General features: G+C 37.4%; 1 protein-coding gene across 1 annotated transcript in view; it reads right to left on the bottom strand.

Annotated features, from left to right (window-relative positions):
• Nucleotides 1-2,678: 2,678 nt before the first annotated feature.
• LOC109579317 (uncharacterized) overlaps nt 2,679-16,697 on the bottom strand; it is a 132,954-nt gene continuing 118,935 nt past the window's right edge. Inside the window, exons 3-4 of the transcript XR_007423035.1 lie at nt 4,158-4,276; nt 2,679-4,041 (exon numbers count right to left, since the gene is read on the bottom strand). The gene's annotated coding sequence lies outside the window, so the exon portion shown is untranslated. The remainder of the gene's footprint in view (nt 4,042-4,157; nt 4,277-16,697) is intronic.

Below are 16,697 nucleotides of genomic sequence, written 5' to 3' on the forward strand. Positions count from 1 at the left end.
TTTACTATGGCTTTCTCTGTCGACAGTTTGCCGTCAGGAATTCTATTTCTTCTAATAGTGCCTAACGCAAGAATATTTTCTTTTGCTAAATATTCCAACAAAGGCAAAGATGTAAAGTAGTTATCGAAATAGATCCTGTGGTTTTGTTGTCGTGGAATCATACGCGATAATCTTACTACGACGTTTGAAGATGCTCCTAAATCTGGCTCGTCGGCTCCGACAACATTCTCTTTACCTGTTTCTATCTCTGTCTTATAAGCGAAACCGGAAACACCACTCAAAACAAATAATTTGTATCCCCACTTATGAGGTTTCTTAGGGTTATATCGTTTTAGCATATATCGCGCTTTTGTAGAGCTGCCAATAGGCTAAACTGATAAGTCGGCAATAAAAGGAACCACAACGTATGAACAGCTGCGGTTCCAGTTTCCTACATGTTTTGTAATTCATAGAATTAAGTACATAGAATAAGGGATATGAACTAACATATACATAGGTAGCTGTTAGTTCAATTTTAAGTTAAGCCACAAAATTATATTCTCAATAAAGCTAGTAAGTCTTTAGCAGCCAAGCAATCACGTTCGATTTTATTCAAAGTATACTTTAATAAGTTTTCAACCAACAACAACCCACTTGGAACTGTTTGAGCTTGTTCACCAAGTCGAGCGAATAGCAAGTGCAAACGCAACTGGCACCAAAGGACTTATTCAACTTATACCTATATTGCAGTTGTTTCTTTTTGGTTTATGTACAATTTTAATGTTCACTTTATAAAATACTTTATAAAATAATAATAATTAGCGGTTGATAATTCCGACACGTGATGAAAAATTAAGAAAACTGGAGAAGGAAAAAACGCCGTTCAAATGTTCGCACACGCGTACAGGTCGCTGCTGAGATAAAAGCGATTTTAAATCTTAAAAAGGAAAACTAGCGAAGTGCCCCACAGAATACAATTAAAGTGTTCAGTAAAACCTCGGAGAGGCACTATCAAAGCGTATAAATCAAAGCGAATTTCTAAGCGTTAAATATCTGAGCGAAAATGTCTCGATATAATTTTAATAATAATAATAATAATAATAATCGAGGAAATGGACATCAACAATGGCGTAATCAAGGTCCTCCTTCACAATTTCAGTTCCAACAGCAACAACAGCCACATCAGTACCAGCCACAAGAGCAGTACACATATGTCGATCAATCTCGTTCCTCTAGGGGTAGGGGTGGTTATCGTCGCGGTGGCATGTCAAATAAACCAAAGGAAAATATTCGCATCCCGCTGGATGTTAAAGAACGTGGAACTATGCCGACTGGTCAGCACCTGTCGAAAACTAATTCTGAGTTAAAAACGATCCTCTCTATTTAGAGGCGTTTTTCCCCACACCGTCTGAAGAATTTGTGCCAATAGCAGAAGAATTAAACCATTTTCCCGAGTTGGATGGTTTAACAACATTAATAAATGAATCTTATGAAAACTTTTCTGCGCATAATTTAAATTTTAAGCAAAGTGTATCTCGTTCTGCGTATGCCAATTATATATCAGTATTTTCATGGGCGCGCATATTATATTTGAAAAAATTAAATAAGTATCGCTTAACTACTGAAGAATTTCAGTATATTGATGTTATTTATGAGCAGGGTAATTTTATACTTCCATAGCATATTTTTATCAGGTCTTGGAAATTTTACAATACCTCCAAGTGTTGAAACGAAATTCAATACAAAAAATTATAGTTATAATCAACATGGATATTTTGAAAATTTTGATACTTTATATTATTTATGTACTTCTTATCCTCGTATAAGTTATCACGCGACACAAGAATGTAATTGAAGGAGCCCCAAAATATTGCGCGTGGCCTGAGTCAGCAACAAGTAGCGCACTCAGAATCATGAACGGAAATAACAAGTTTTAAGTTGCATTAATTGCATTAAGTCAGCAATTATACGTTCTCACGTCTGCCACATCATCACATATTCGTTCTCACGCCTGCAAATACCAGCTCGTGACACCACAACTGCTACGCAGCAGCGGCGGCAGCAACAGCAACAGGTAGCTTGAGGGTAGTTTATAATTAGAATAATTTTCAGTATAATGTTTGCAACTAATATTGATATCTTACAAAGGTTCCAATCAAAATTCTTAGAATAATCACGTGTTCGCCATGGTACATGCGAAACGAAAATATCCAAAAAGACCTTGGTATTCCTTTGGTAAAGAAAGAAACAGATAACAGAATCAAATATATAACTAAACTCCGAAATCACCCAAACCCTTTGGCTAATGCTTTGGTACATTCCTGCGATCAAACACGAAGAGATATGCCTGCGTATTAAAGAGCGACGTATCACCAAAACAGCTTAATCACTTGCTTGAGTCTGTCTAGTTTTTAAATAGATTTAAGATTTTATAACTTATTGTAAGGCTTTAAGAAAAAGCAGATCCAATAAATGAAATAATTTTGAAAAAATAAATTAAAAAATACATATGCAAATTAATCAAGGATTCATGTCGAGGTTCAATAACTACGCGAACAATCTTCGTATTACTGGAGGAAATACCTCCTTTAACAATAGACCGACAATCGACTACCGAAACGTTCGATTTCCGCACAACTGACTAACCCTCCAAGTAAAATACAAGGAAATTTCTTTATTAACACAGTAGAACTAATATATGACGACGGTTCGCCCCATGACACTTAGGATACTGCAAAACAAAATGAGTATCGAATTCATTTTTTAGATTAGCGCCGTCTTCGCTGCCTTATTACGAATTTAAAATAAGGCGCAGGGACACTGAAGATTTTCTGATACTGGATCTAATAAGAATTATATTCAATCAACTAGAATTAGTAACCCAATTGTGAACAAAAAGCCTTTTACGCTCAAATCAGTTGCCGGGACAAATGAAATTACCCACCACACTTTTGTAGACATTTTTGAATTAACAATAGCATAAATAAAATTCTTCATACTTATGTGTTGGATGAAGGCAATCTAAATCCTCATCTTGGGAAAGTACCAATATAATTGTATTAACAATTTTTGGGAAACAATTTTATGCTCCGGTTAACTCAGGCAAAAGGTTAACACCAGAAAGGTATATTGAGAAAACAATTTTTCTTACTCCGGCAGGACTCTTTGAATACGTCCGAATGTCTTTCGAGTTGAAAATTTTCGAAAGATTTATAAACGACATATGTATAGAGAGAATACATAAATAAATCATCACCTAATACTTATGTCTCTAAGTAGAATTAGGAAGCACATCATCTAACATCTAAACTCTGCGCTTCCTAGAATGTAAGCTGAATGTTTTTAGGCCTAAGCAAAATATTGTATAAAGGGATAAGAAATAAAAAAGCTCTTTTTAGTAAATCACTAGAATTGAGCAGCGTCCTTACCAAATTTTAAAAAATAACCTTCTGAAAATAACGGAAAGTATACACACTTTCATAAAAACGATATTCATACCAATTGGTAGGATTGAATATAAACGTTCAAAAATATAAGCCAAAGGACTAACAACCGGTTGTAAGATCAAAAAAATTACGCTAAGCAAAATTTCAGTTCAAGTGGTTCTGTTAAAATTTTTCCTTCTTAGCTTCAGTGGTGAAATACGCTCATCAGATTTTCTTAAGTTTTGAAAATTTATACGCTAGACCGCTACAGAACCTTCTCTAATTCATACGTTCTCTGTTACATCTACTTTACTACTGTTATATCTTCTCTAATTTATACCTTCTGTTTTACATCTAAAACTCATCAGTTTAGCTGAGCACCTCAGCACTCTGTTGCAATGAATTTATGAAGATGTGATCTCCTTTGATATTCTGCCAAACGACTGTAGATCGTTGAATATGTCCTTCTAGCAATTGATGTAATCCATAATCTTCTTTGCTCATGTGCACCGATCGGAAATCAAGAGATAGGCCACGGGAAAAATATACACAAGGAATTTTTGCATAACATCTTCCGGATCACCCAAATGGTTGACGCTACCTGTTGATGCTGTTGCCGTGCCCATTTTCAAAATGCCTGTAAATAGGCAAGCAAGAGTAGGGGTTCATTACAATTGGATTAAAAGAAGAGAGCGTATTGGCTAAAGAGATAGAGCTATATATAATTTGAATTTAAATACTGGTCTGACTTACTTCAGGTTTTCTGAATTGAAGGATCAATTCGCTCGATTGTGGTATCACGCCTTTGTACACTTGTGATTAGACATCCAGGGTATTATTCTCTGATTATTCCTTTAGGACTAGGAAATGCTCTGAAAAGAAGACAAACAAAAAGTAAATTAAATATAGATTTCCAAAATAATAAAACTTTTATGAACCCTTAAATATAGACAACGCTTACTGTAATATTTCAATTTGTTTTATATAAAATGACGAAAAAGTTCTGCACTAGATTTCTGAATTTTTTGAAAAAAAAAACGTCAATTATCTTTAACAGAGAAATGTGTTAACAATTATTAGATTAGTCATCTACTTTAAACTGCTTTTCAACGGCCAAACTCTGAAATCAACAAAAAGTTAATATTTGGTTAGTCTCAAAAACGCTATTTCCACAGTTGCCAGCTTGAACCAATAGAAGAGAAATTGTGTTCCATTAAGACAAAGATTGTTGGGATGACAAAGAAAATGTGTTGTATAAGTATATGTACATATTTTTTTGCATGAAACACTATACTAGAAACGAAACAGCCATTTTTGGCATAAAATAGCAACCGTAGCTGGAGCGGAGACTGTGGAGAGTTGATTTGGCGCCGTTCGCAGCAACTCGGAATAACGTGTGGAACGACTTGGCGCATTTTACGTCGAGATCTTAAATTGAAAGCATACACAATACAGCTTGTGCAAGTACTAAAGCCGCTCAACCTAAGCAAGCGACATCGCTTCGCTATATGGGCTCTTGAAAGGTTCCAAGAAGATACGACGTTTTCGAGCCAAATTTTATTCAGCGGTGAGACCTATTTCTGGCTCAATGTGTATGTAAACAAATAAAATTGTTTCGGACAAAGAGCAACCGGAAGAGATTCAAGAGTTGCCAATTCATTCGGAGAAAACAACGGATGGTGGCGTTGAGAACGTACCCAATCAATGGCGACCTTTGTCGTGCCATGATAACCGACTATTTGATGTCTGAAATTGAAGCATTTGGTTTCAAAAAAACGGCGCCATTTCAGAAACATCACATTAACCAATCGATTTACTGAGAGAACACTTCGGTGATCATTAAATTTCACGTTTTGGGCCGGTTGATTGACTACAAAGATCGCGTGATATCACACAGTTAGATCGTTTCATGTGGAAACATGTAATGTTTGAGGTCTATGCGGACAATAAAGCTTCGATTTAGGTCTTGGAGAAAAACATCAATCGTTTCATTCGCATTACCAGACGAAAGGCTTGAACGAGTCATCGAAACTGGACTTAGCGGATGGACCATTTGGCACGTATCCGCGGCCAACATTAAAAAAATATAATCCGCGCGGATGATATTTAAATTGCGAACGAGTGGAAACCGTTTCGTGTAAACTAATTAATTAATAAATGTGTACTCGTACCATGGCGAAAGGGGGGAAAAATTCAGATAAAAATACATCGAATGGATAAAATTAATTTTCAGTGAGCGAGCGCGTGTGTCTAAATACATATACACATAATTGTATTTGCTAATAATGATTAAAGAATATTGGGATTAAGAGAAAATTTAATGAATTTGAACGTGTTGATTTATGGCACTTTTAAGTTGCTAGCCAAGGGATTAATATGTACATGTGCATGAATATGAGTACGCATTAAGGTAAGTAAGGCTAATTTTTAGGAATAATATGATTCATTCGGATCGTATTATTTCAGAAAGGAGCATTTGATTTCAATCTGGTAACAGACGTATATATACATATTTGGCGAAGGATATTGTCAGAAGAAGTACAGCTTCTTCATTGAAAATTTTAAAACCCACAGATGAAAACTTTAAAAATCTTATAGCAAACGTTATATTGGGAAAGCGGGAAAGCTCTATGAAATTCTACTTAAATCTTGGCTGGAAGCGGCTATCAACGATGTTGGCGTTCTCTCCCCCAGACAGCACGGTTTTAGACCAGAAAGGTCAACTCTAGTCGCTGCCCGAAGAGTTATTGAAAGTATAGAAGACGGCTTGGTGTAGCCCGTGGAATCATCGGTCAATATTTCTTCAAACATGTTGAATTAGATGGAATGTCTAAGACCTAGCCGCGGCCAACATTTGAAAGAGATAATCTTCAAAATAAATGCCAAAAAATGTTCTTTCGGATGATAATAAACATTTCGCATTAAATCTGAAGTTTCTGCGTTTTTCTATAAAAAAAACTGGGGAATCTCGCAATGGATCACCCTTTAAAAGTTCGTTCAAAGCTTCCACCATATATGATTGAATATATATGAATCCTAATGACTGCTTTATGGCCGACGCAAGACCAAAGTTGTTTATGATATTGTTGCTTTATAAATCTCAGTATGCGGATAAATCTGTGCGTATCCAAAAACAATGTGCGTGTGTACATTTATTTGCAGGTTAAATGCTAATTGATATGATAATTCGGTCAAAATTTCATAAATATACACGTCGAAGCGAGCGCTGACGCATTGCTTACTTGTTCATTTTATTATTCAAATCACAGTGCAGACAAAACGATGCATTTCTCTTCATAAATTCTGCAAATGTTTTATGCGCCAAAAAACGTCAGCAGCATGAAATTAGCATAATTATTTGAATTTACATGGCGTATGCGTTCATTGAAATTTTTTTTATGGATTTTTTGTTTTTGCTTTTGTATCTGCTGTTTTCTTCGAAGCCTGCATTATGAGCTTTGAAGCGAATATACCGAAAGGGATGTCATGATTTTGCGTTTCGTTGGCTTTAACTGAATTGATTTATTGCAAAGACTTTCGCGCTGAAAAATTGCATTAAACGAAAAATAATAACAAAAAAACAAAAACTGACGGATTTCCCTACTCCTCTTTCCGCGCTTTCTATCCAGTTATCTTCTGTATTTGTATGTAAATTTAGAATTTTTGTGTTTTAATTAAATTTTTCTATGCGCGCACAGTGGAGCTGATGGGATTTTTAATGAAAAGTTTTCGAAAAATGGAATGGATCTTTTACAATATTAAGCATATATTTGAAACATTGACAAAATTTATTTGAAATTTCCAATATAAAATATAATATTTATATTTACAAAATTGTATTATAATATTAACTAAACTTTTTCTAATTCCATAATTTCATAGCAAAATCCCTCTAGAGAAGTGACGCTTGTGGTGAAAAATATTCAAGCTGAGCCAGGATTTTCGAGTTGTAGGTGGGAAGAAGCCGTTGGAGGAGAGTGACAGTGAGCTTTACGGGTTGGTCAAAGCTTGGGGTCTAATGTCAGGAGCTCTCTATCCACTCGAGTTTCAGACTACGTGACTATTGCATTGTCTTCCAAGCTGAGGTGGCACCCATTAAGGTAGCAGTAAATTTACTGCTCCGGAGAGCAGCCTCCTTTAGAGAAGAGAGCATCCACTCAGATAGCAGAGCGGCGATACTAGCAAAAAACTCATTAACAGTGCGTTCAGGGCTGGCCAATGAGTGCTTAACCTCGCTATCAATAGCATCAATTAGCTGTATGACTGAACTAAGCATCGCGAAAGCTTGGTCAGCGCTGGGCCACCATCGGTAGTAATTTCTTTGCACTCAGTAAAGCTAGCCTCTCCCCAGGTTTGGGGCTTTTAACGTTCACGCAGTAAGGCTGGGAATCCATCTGAGGAAGCTGTATTGAAGATGGAAACAACTTAACGTTTCCTTTTTGACTGTCCCGTTTCGGAGGTCAAGCCTTGAACACTTGGAAGCGCATACATTCAGACATCCCATCGAGCTGGCTGATCAGGAAATTAAACGCCTGCGCAAATTTGTATTGGCTACTAAGCATTTTACTAAATTCGAAGAACTCCTGTTCGTTTCTATGGCCTCACAAAGGAGTAGATATAGTAGTCTACGTGTAATTTTTGATCAGCCATACAACTTAACCTACAGAAGGGCTTTAATCTTGAGGAAGAGGTATCCATCGCCAAAAAATGTTTTTGATTTTATGCATTTTCTTACAGCCCGTCGAATTATGATTTCTAGAAGTTTAAACCACTTCTGAGAATTTCAAAGATTTTGAGAGATTTCAGAAATACCCTTGACATAAGCTGTGATTTTTTAATTTCACCCTAAGCAGAATTTGAGCGCTTGAGCCATGCTTGTATTTATAGGTTATAGTGTTGATTTCCAGAAACTAGTTGTGAAGATTTTATACATTTTCGGGGTTATATTAATAAATTTTTAGTTGTATTATAGACCAGTTTTAAGCCTACCCTTTAGAGAATATTAGGAACAGGCTTTAAAACTATACATGTAGTAAAAGAGAGTAATAAATGAATATTAGTTTAAGCAATCTATGGACCCAATATAAGAACTTTGAAACACATGTCTTTAAGCAAATGAAATATAAACTTAAGCTTTCTTTTGTTAAGGATGAGAGAGCACAGAGTTTTTCACACCTCTAAATTTTTCGTGGCAATTAGAATATCAGACAAAACGATTTAGACTAACGTCAGCAACATACTAACAACATGCTGATGCGTGCCGCTAAGCTTTAGGGCTTTGCGAACAAAAACGGAAGCGGGTGGAGATGCAATCATTTCTGCGCAAATTGAAATTTCAGTAAATGTAGATACGCGCACACATCTAAATAAGAGCAGAGAGCGTTAAGCGCAAAACCTCGCAGGAAAAAGGAGAAGAGAAGTGTGAAGTTGGAAAAGTGTCTGCCGCCGCCTGGCGCCAATTGCTGCGTTTATGCAACTGTACCGGGAATGTGTGTGGGCGGCAGTTTCCAATTTTTCTAGCAACAAATGTGATTCAGTTTGTGTTCGTGGCACGGCACATGTGGCGCCAGTTTTCTTGCATGGCTTTCCCATAACTTTGTTTTTCTGTTTTTCATCGTTCTCTATTTTTTTGACATTTTAAATGTCACTGCAATATGTGGCACACATGAGTCTTGAGAGGGCGTCATTACTTTGCCGAATACGAGGTAAAAGAGATGCACAGACATTTGGTCTTGTATGGCAGCTAACTGCAAGTACAATAACAGTAATCCAAATAACGCCAAAAATACTCGAGGGTCCTATGCGAGATTTGCATGATTTGCTTAACAAGTGTCTCTACATGTAACACTGCGCCCACTCGAGCAACACAACCATCACATCACAATTTTTCATAAATTCAGTGCGAAAAGAGTGGAAGTGCACAGTTGTGACTGGGCTTGAAGTAGCGGAGAGGCGTCAATAATAAATGGCTACAAAACACTTACACTTGGCAGGGCGCATGAATGGCGAGTGAACACGTTTGCAACAGTGGTGGTGGTATTTTCCAAGCAAAAGTGGTAGTGAATCGTGAGCATTTTAAATATTATATAAAGGTCCTTCGCGGACATAAAACGAGCCCAGATTAGGTCAGGTTGGGTTACATGGCTGATCTAGAGAGATCGCACGTGGACTGTTATATGTAGTCCTTTGTGAAGCCATAAAAAAGAAAAACTTCGGTGTTTGAACTTAGGTGGTGTCAGCGAAGATTTCCAGCCTTACAACATGAACGCCAATTGGGCAATTGCCTGTTAAATTCTCAAAACTAGGGGGAGACTAGGCTTACTGAGGGCAAAGAGATCAACAGCGGAAGCCCGTCTCGCTCCCATTCTACAGATAGCAATTCTATGGTGCTTTTCCTTGCTAACTCATCAGCTTTCCTGCGATTCCGCATCCGTACCAGCCTTATCACAAAGAGGCTTGAAGCTATTGATAGCAAGGTTAGACACTCCTGAATGCACTGTTAATGAGTGGACGGTCACTTCTCTAAGGAGGCTGCAACCCGGAGCAACAGATCTACTGCTACCTTCATGGATGAAAATCCGGCTTGCAAAACACTGCAATAGTAAAGAAGTCTGAAGCTGGAATTGATAAAGTGGCTCCAGACATTGAACACTCCCTCTAACCTTCCCCATTGGTCAACTTCTCCAATGTTTTCTTCCCACCTCGCCGGTATATGAGCTGAGAAGTACTCGCCAGAGTTTGGTCCAAGTGATGAAGTCAAAGTGTGTGAGGTATCCAGAAAATCTTAAACAAACTCAGGTTTCTCACTATTATACAATAGAAAACTCTACACAGGGTGGAAACATGGATTGGCTGGCAGATGGATAACAACAGATCACGTTTCAGATCTATTGGGTTGTCAAAAAAGTCTTGCGGTATTTTCGCTAGTTGGCGCTGAAAGCGCGTAGTTCTAGTTTTATTCGTCGCATCGGGTCATGCTATACCTTTTTGGAAAGCTCATTTCACGCTAACACGTGTTTAATTGATTGTCGTTTCTTTTAAGTCGTTCGTGAGTTATAGTGTCGCAAACATGGAGCAAAATAAAGAAAAAATACGGCATATTTTACAGTACTACTACGATAAAGGCTAAATGCATCTCAAGCCGCCAATAAAATTTGTGCAGTTTATGAACCCGATACAGTTTCCGATTCCACTGCATAACGATGGTTTCAACGTTTTCGTTCTGGTGTAGAGGTGGTCGAAGATGCGTATAATTTTTTCTGGACGAACCGGGTGGTCGTGAGTTGAAGTGTTTGAAGGGAAGTCAAAAAATATAATAGTACTAGGCAGGTTTAATAACAATCAACAATTCCTAAGTATGTCTCACAATTTAAAAATAATAAAACGGCGAAAGCTGATGGTTTGTCTACAAAACTTTTCAGTAAGTAAAAAGTTTATAGTTTCCTTGTTCTTCCTAAAACTGTAAACCGTGTCAACCTGTCAACATATTTATACCACCTTGCCTCCTCTGTCACTTACTGACTTATTTAAGAAGCTATCAATTTATTATGCTACCACGAAGAACTCAGTGCTTGGCAACAATTGTGGCATGTGTGGTGCAGCATGCAACTTTTTGTGGGGCGTGCGACCACGAACATTTGTGCTGACTGCATAAAGTATAGGGTAGCCATCATGGCGCTTGAGCGCTGTCCAGCCAGATAAGAAGGGCCAACAAAGAGCGGAGCGTTACAAAGCGAAGTGACCTCTATTCGGACGGCTAGTTGACACATACTTGTATGGTGCCACAAGCGAGCCGTGTCTGGGCGTATGTGTCTTTTGGCCGTCTGGCTGACTAGAGGCTGTGGTTGCTTGGACATCCCGTCGATTGCGGCATGTCAGGATCAACGTTTGACAATCTTTGCTACACGAAAAACGACATTTGAATTGAATTTGGAAATTTACTTTGCAAATCGAAAATTGCAATTGGATCTGTCGTTTGTGTTTCGAATTCAATGCGCTACTGACTGCTCCGATATGACACATACCCATGCGGCTGGTATATCTGTTGCCATATCTGTGTCTCGCCCTGTTTTCAATCCGCTTTTAAGTCTTGCTGTTTTATTGGTGCACAAAACATGAAAAATGCAAGTATTTTGTAGACGAAAAAGCCGATAAAGTATGCTGTTTTTGTTGAGCTCATGGCTTACCATGCTTTGTGTGCACTTTTTATTCGACCATTTCAGACATTCGGTCGCCAATAGAAAGCAAAATCATGCGCAACATTGCAAAGTGGAAACATGCATTCATGCGAAGAGCCATTGAACAGAATACACGTGCTTCAGAGCAGGCGGAGGATATTGATAGAGCTGGTTGGTAGTAAAGACGAGTACGGTGTAAAGGGTGGTTCATAAAGCTTACCTTTATCATTTGTATTTTGAAAGAGAAAGTTTTTATAGATAGTTTGATATCTCAGTAGAGTCTTAAAACCACCAGATCATAATCTAGAGGCCAGAAACCCGGTAATTGATGGTACACAACAAAATGTAAAGAGTGTTTGGTAAAGACTTTGTACACATTCAAAGAAAAAACATAGAAAATCACTATTTTGAGTAACTTTATAGAAAAAAATTGAAGACACGATCTTAGAGGATCCTTAGATTTGGCGAAACGGCGACCCGCACCACAAAGCTTTGACACAAGCAATCGTTTTCACACCAAATTCTATAGAAATTCGTTAATGAAAATGAAGTACTATTTTTTCAATATTTTAACAACGCTCGGACAGCACCCTGTAGATATGTATATATTATTTCAAATTGTGCCATATTTCTTTGGTAAAATCATGACAAACGTAGCACAGCTTGTGGATCTAGAAGTTTGTAAATTTGTCGCTATCTTTTATCCCGTGCAAAGAAAAGCGAGCGTCAATGCAACGCCAAAGAGATGAAGTTATAAAAGGAAAGAGCTTGGCAGCCATACCAATATTAATGTTGAGTACTTGTATCAATGTAATGTGCCGGAGATTGGGTTGTTCGCAGATTCCTAATTTCGTTTTCTTTAACAACTTTATCGCTTTCGTGTGCGGTTATTTATGCATTCGTCGGTTGAAATAGTCGTCGGCTGCAATACTCGTAGCTGCTTTCTACTTTCTTTGGCCTTTGAGGTTTGGCAAAGTTTTGAGGTCACTTTAGCATCTGCTTCCTAACCGAAAAAAATCAACTGGAAAATGTGCTGAGTCAGTGACAGTTGTGGCAAGCGTACAAGTAGTACATGTTTCTTTGAGGGTTTTATCCAAACATAAAGCACCGTCACAACAAAATTCGAAGCTAAGCGAAATTATATTCAATTGCTGTGAAATATGCACATATGGCAGCATATGAAATTTTACACCTTCAAAAATTTTTCTACCGTAAAGACGTTTAGTTACCATAGACTATTCAGGCAGATGCTTTAGAGACAGTCTCGAATATGAATTATTGTTCAAGTTGTGAATCTTTTTTAACTTACGTATTTCAACAATAAGCATGGGTTCGAGGCTTAGAATAGTGCTAAAACTTTTTCAGAGCTTTTAAGCTACCAGAGCTTTCATTTTTAGAAAGTTTAATAGCTCAGATCAGGTTAGAAGTCAGATCAAACTCTTTTTAGAGGTGTTATACTGGCCTTTATACTAAAGGGTGATTTTTTAAGAGCTTGATAACTTTTTTTTAAAAAAAAACGCATAAAATTTGCAAAATCTCATCGGTTCTTTATTTGAAACGTTAGATTGGTTCATGACATTTACTTTTTGAAGATAATTTCATTTAAATGTTGACCGCGGCTGCGTCTTAGGTGGTCCATTCGGAAAGTCCAATTTTGGGCAACTTTTTCGAGCATTTCGGCCGGAATAGCCCGAATTTCTTCGGAAATGTTGTCTTCCAAAGCTGGAATAGTTGCTGGCTTATTTCTGTAGACTTTAGACTTGACGTAGCCCCACAAAAAATAGTCTAAAGGCGTTAAATCGCATGATCTTGGTGGCCAACTTACGGGTCCATTTCTTGAGATGAATTGTTGTCCGAAGTTTTCCCTCAAAATGGCCATAGAATCGCGAGCTGTGTGGCATGTAGCGCCATCTTGTTGAAACCACATGTCAACCAAGTTCAGTTCTTCCATTTTTGGCAACAAAAAGTTTGTTAGCATCGAACGATAGCGATCGCCATTCACCGTAACGTTGCGTCCAACAGCATCTTTGAAAAAATACGGTCCAATGATTCCACCAGCGTACAAACCACACCAAACAGTGCATTTTTCGGGATGCATGGGCAGTTCTTGAACGGCTTCTGGTTGCTCTTCACCCCAAATGCGGCAATTTTGCTTATTTACGTAGCCATTCAACCAGAAATGAGCCTCATCGCTGAACAAAATAAAGCGCGAAACACATTTCGAACCGAACACTGATTTTGGTAATAAAATTCAATGATTTGCAAGCGTTGCTCGTTAGTAAGTCTATTCATGATGAAATGTCAAAGCATACTGAGCATCTTTCTCTTTGACACCATGTCAGAAATCCCACGTGATCTGTCAAATACTAATGCATGAAAATCCTAACCTCAAAAAAATCACCCGTTATTTATACAAAAAGGAATTTAAGTAAAGAATTAAATTTAATTCTGTGATACGAGATCATATGCAGTGGAGTATATGTTCTCATTTGGAAGAAGACATTACATTGGTCATTAAGGTTACAATTGAATTTGCCTGAGATTTAGTGCTGAAAGCTCAAGAGTTTGTGTTCTATTTCGTTTTATTTAATAGTAGTTATTTATCATGCATCAGCATTATTGCAAAATAATTTTGTGAGTGATTCCATTGGGCTTTAGTAGCCTAAGATAATCTTTTCATTACTTCTTCACATATATGCTCCAGCGTATACAAAATATCCATCATGTCTCCAACTAAAGACTTCTTGATTGCCTAGTTGCATGTTTTGAAACATGTCTTGAAGTCACTGATCTTCTGAACTACTAGCTCACCGAACTAAAATGATGCCACTCACTCCTTATAAAGTGGAGGTCGAATTGAACTTCTCGAGTTCGTTCATTGGAGATCGTAACTTTTCCTGAAAGCCATAGCAAGATTCGGCAAGTTTCTACTTGAGAATGTGGTAAAATCGTATGTGAAACCGACAGTTTGCCCAAATACTCTCTGCTTTGCTCAAGCAGATATCTTTTCCTTCTTAATCAACTATCAAACCTAGTCTCAAAATCTCAAATGTGAACTGTTCTTTTGGATAACTTTTCGTAAAGGTTCATAAAGAATTTCAAGATATTTCTACGATTATTATTGTCTTTTCTGATACAAACGATAATAATACGAACAATTTACGAAAGCTTACTTGAGGCTACGAGGATTTTAAGATTTTAAGGCAACTAATTACAAACAACAGAGAAATGAAAGTCCAAAAACAAGAGCAAAAACAAAAAACAAGAACAATATAGCGTACTCTCTCAAATACATATGAGGAGTATCGAAGTCTCAAAGATCATTAAAGTTTATATAATTCCAGCCGTCCTTAAACTTCTCTAAACTTACTTAAGCATAAGTTTAAAATGTATATAGGAAAGCTTTAAGCTTTGGCCAAGTGTTGCCAACTGTCGCAACACATTTGCTAATTGAATTACAAGCGATGAGTGCACTCGGCGTACGCGCGCGACACTTGACACTTCGTCGTTGAATTGTGTCACTGCGCGCGGCAACAAAATAGTAGCACAAAAGCATATGAAAAAGAATATGCAAAATGAGAAAATGCTCACATGTAAACACGAAGTGTATGGGCTGGTAAGTAATTAGGTGCGAAAAAGCAGTCACGGTCGCAGAAAATTCGACCAAACACTCAATGTTTAATATATGTTTGCATGTGTGAGTGTCTGTAGATGAATCCTGATGAATGAAATTCGTCGATGATTTGAATTGTTTATTATTTTATTGAGATTATTTATTTTTCATAAAATGGGTGATAGACCTTTATTTGCGATCAGATACTGTACTATTTTGAAAAGCTTTTAAAATAATATTTTATTCCATGTACCATAAAGTAGAAAATAATTTAAAGAACCATAGTTTGAGTTCAACAAAAGTATATTGAGGGCGTTTGCTCAGATCATCGCACTCGCTGAGAGTAGTCTACCGAAAGCTGGAGCGGAGCTATGACATTTTTCTTCTGGCTAAGCTTTGTTCTTATTTGAAATATATTCTGCTAAAATAAGAGAGGATCCCAGTAAATACATCCAAGAGGAGATACTTTTTTCAATAGCCTTTTTTACACACATGAGTCCTGTCAAACTGTCATATTAGGTGTGTTCAGTATTGTTTGGCATTTCATCTCGGGAAGACTAACGCCTGAACAGCGTTTATAAATCGTTCAACTTTATTACAAAAATTCAAGTTCTGTAAAGAATGTGATTCACGCGATTCCAAGAATCTTTAGTTCAATGGGTATGTAAGCAATCAAAATTGCGGTATTTGGGACGAAGAGTAACCTAAGGAGATTCAAGAGCTGTCATTGGTTTGTGGGCCGGAAGAATTGTTGGTCCCTTTTTCTTTAAAAAAGATGCCGATGAGCACGCAACCGTCATTGGTGACCGTTATCTCGTCATAAAAACCGACTATTTGATGCCTGAAATTGAAGCTCGTAATCTCAGTGATATTTGGTTTCAACAAGACTTTGCCATTCCCATACATCGCATCAATAAATGGGTTTATGAGAGCACACTTCGGTAAGCAGATAGTTTTACGTTTTGGGCCGGTTGATTGGCCACCAAAATCGTGTGATTTCACATCGTTAGACTTTTGCCTGTGGGGTGTCCAAAGTTTATGTGGACAATCCCACTTCAATTCAGACCTCGGAGAAAAACAACATACATTACCAGTCGAAGTTCTCGATCGAGTCATCGAAAATTAGTCTTAACTGATGTACGTATACCATCTGAGACGTTGCCGCGGCCAACGTTCGAACGAGATAATTTTCCAAAAAATTCTAAACAATTTTCTTTCGAATGATAATAAACATTCCCCATTAAATTTTGAGGTTTATATGTTTTTTATTTAAAAAAGTAGGGAACCTCGAAATGGACTTTACTTTACGTATGGTATATATAGTATGTAAAGTCAATTAATATTATTAGAGAGTTTTTGTTAGACAAGTGAGCTCGTTGCGTTTGAGTGAATGTTTGCGCTGCTAATTGGTTTTCTGGTGTGGTAAATACACTACATATAACCAGAGTCTGTGTGCGTATTGCGTCGCTTACCGCAAAGCTTGTTGCGCTGTCAAAACAATGA

Source organism: Bactrocera dorsalis, chromosome 5 (assembly GCF_023373825.1).
Source record: "Bactrocera dorsalis isolate Fly_Bdor chromosome 5, ASM2337382v1, whole genome shotgun sequence".
NCBI classification, from domain to species: Eukaryota; Metazoa; Arthropoda; class Insecta; order Diptera; family Tephritidae; genus Bactrocera; species Bactrocera dorsalis.